Genomic DNA, 2,979 nt, shown 5'->3' with positions numbered 1-2,979 from the left:
AATTCGGCCACACGAGCATCGCGGGAGGACAGGACGCCGGCGCACGAGAGGAGACCTGGGAAGCTATTGCAGTGGAGGTAAGAAAAGACAGACAGGGGAGAGACAGCAGAGAAAGTGAGAGAAGAGACAGCAGAGAGAGAGAGAGAGAGAAGAGACAGCAGATACAAACAGGGGAGAGAGCGAGGAGAGAGAGAGAGAGAGAAGAGACAGCCAAGAGAGAGGGCCGGTTCACACCACAAAGTCTGCGTTCCGGAGTGGTCGGCCTCTAGAACAAACTGGAATGCAAGCCGGCCGGCACCCAGTGTTCAGGGGCGGGAGGGGGGGTGTATTGAAATCAATGGCACCGCAGCCACGCCCCCCCGCCCACAGTGCGATCGCCCGCACCCGGAACACAGGCACATTAGTACCTGCATTCCAGTCCAGTGCGATCTGCAAAAATAGTGCTTGCAGCATTTTTGCAGATCGCACTGGACCGAAACGGGTGCGGGCGATCGCACTGTCGGCGGGGGCGTGGCTGTGGTGCCATTTACTTCAATGCACCGCTATGCCCCCTACCGCCCCTGAATGCAGGTTTTTTTTCATTGGTAGAGCTCATTGAGCTCATCATTTGAAAAGTAGATCTCCAGACGACAAATTATGGGGCCCCCTGTTCTAAGCCACATTAATAGCCAGTAAAACCACTTATCTTTGTGATGACCAATTGTGAGACTCAAGTGAAGGAAACAGGTATGGCTTCTCAATATGGATACAAGCTGCAAAAAAGGGCAACTACTTTAAAGGTTTCCACAGCTGAACTAACTCCAGGCATACAGACTGTGTTACCCACAATAGGATACAGCCAGACAGCACAACTTGTTCAAGAACATACCGTACCTCAAATCTCAGTGAAAGGACAACAGCACAGTGATAAGTGGTTTCTCTGGCTGCTATCAATATATATTTCAGTATTTGCAGTTAGGGTTGCCATCTTTTCTTCAAGCCAAACCCAAGCAATCTAGCGCCGCGCTAATAATTTTATATAAAAATCGAAGATTTTTTTTATAGAGTATACACAATGCATATATTTTGTGATTATATAACATTTGAGTTATGTGCAATAGTGCATACCTGGGTCACCTATGGCATCTTTTGTGAGGGCTTATTTTATGTGCAATAGTGCATACCTGGGGACACGTCACAGGTCCCCAGATATGCACTATTTTACAAAAAACTATGCACTATTAATCTCCAAAAACGACTGTACTTCACAGCCTGCCTTGCGCCAATAAGATTAATAAGCTGCATGCACCCAATCTAAAAAGTTTTAAACCAAAAAAATGTGTACATGGTGCCATGCTTCCAATATCCACAATCACTCAAAACAATTTACCACAAGTATCCATGTATAATGAATTATATAAATCACTGTGTATTCGTAACTCAATTTGCAGAGCAATATACACCACTCTGCGGCAATGCAATTAACTTAAAAAAGTATTCACATTTATAGTGCAATCCAAACACTGAAGTGCTCCAATTAGTGCAGTCTCATGTATGTCTTCAATTAGAGGTTTCCGCCATCACTCCTCATTCACATAGTGTCTTCAAAACAAGGTGCCACCACCTCTCCTCATGTGTTAAACCCTTAGGCCGGGTTCACACCTGGGCGTTTTACAGCGCTGGTCGACGTGCTGTAAAACGCTCAAACAGTGAAATCCCATACTTCCCTAAGGGCATGGCTCCCACCTGGGCGTATTTCAGCCCGTGGAAACGCGCTGAAAAACGCCCTACACCCAAACAAGTACAGGAGCTTCTTTGCAGCGTTTTTTCCGCGCGTTTCCATTGGTATTCCCGAGTGTGGCTTGGGGTTAACAAAGCGGTAACCCCGAGCCACACTTGGGAATACAGCGTAGGACTTGTCCGTGATCCCCGCTGTGTCCTCCGGCGGCTGCAGACTTCCGGGTTCCGTCCCTTGCGAGCGGCCGTGTTGCAGGGGGCGGAGCCAGCGGAAAGTTTGAAAGTGAAAAAATAAAAAACGAATTTTAAAAATAGAAAAAAATAAGGGGAAAAAAAAATCATACCACCAGTGAAACGCACGTTTCACTGAACGGAAAAACGTCCTAAAAACACGAAAAAAACAAGCTGAAAAACGAGCAGAAAAAATACGCCCAGGTGTGAACCCAGCCTTAAAGGAAAACCGCTCGCTTATTCCACAGACCTCTGAAACAAGGTCTGGATATAGCTGGTCCCCTCTCACCCTCCGGTCAGTGGGGACGCACCTCCAAGCTCTGAGTCTTGCTTATATCAGAATCCTTTTTAGCCATAAATGTGAAAAGTACTTTCTTTTTAGTTAATTGCATTGCCGCAGTATTTTGAGCACTGTTGCACATAATAGATGCCCCCACAAAAGATGCCACAGGTTGCCGGTGGCATTTTTTATAGGGGCATCTTTTATGTGCAATACTAAACCCCACCCCCTTTCAATTGCTAGAAATATATTCTAGAGACCGCAAAGTGCGTGGTGGGGCCGCGGGATGATTATCTCCTCTTTCCCTCTGATGTCACTTCCTCTCTGCACTGCTGCAGAGGAAAGAAAGAGGGAGGGACGACCTGGCACAGTGAGAGGAGCCGACAACTGACAGCGCCGGCGGTACATGCGGTTTACTTAGGGAGCCACAGTCCGATTTGAATAATGTGTCAGGGCATCAGGTGGGCTGAATCCTGGGCACATGATTCCAAAACCGGACTGTCCGGGTGAATCCCCGACGGGTGGCAACCCTAGTTGCAGTTAAAAGTACTTTTAGTGAGTTTAATGCATACATTACTGCACTCATTTGTGTAATTTCTGCCTGAAATTCAGCTTTAATTTGACCAAAAATCAAAGCATACATGGGTATTTTTTTTAACTCCCATGCCCTTCGGAACAGCTGTGTCCAAAGCTAAATTTGTAGCTAAAAGAAGAATGTGGAAACAAGTGTGTGTGTGTATGTGTAATATATA

At 46.4% G+C, this 2,979-nt stretch overlaps 1 protein-coding gene across 1 annotated transcript in view; it reads right to left on the bottom strand.

Moving 5' to 3' along the window:
* NPTXR (neuronal pentraxin receptor) overlaps positions 1-2,979 on the bottom strand; it is a 92,471-nt gene that overhangs the window by 10,875 nt on the left and 78,617 nt on the right. The window lies entirely within an intron of this gene.

The sequence above is a fragment of the Nanorana parkeri genome, unplaced genomic scaffold (genome assembly GCF_000935625.1).
Source record: "Nanorana parkeri isolate BGI_ZX_2015 unplaced genomic scaffold, ASM93562v1 scaffold938, whole genome shotgun sequence".
In the NCBI taxonomy this organism is placed as follows: domain Eukaryota; kingdom Metazoa; phylum Chordata; class Amphibia; order Anura; family Dicroglossidae; genus Nanorana; species Nanorana parkeri.
This window is presented reverse-complemented; position numbering and strand designations above follow the sequence as displayed.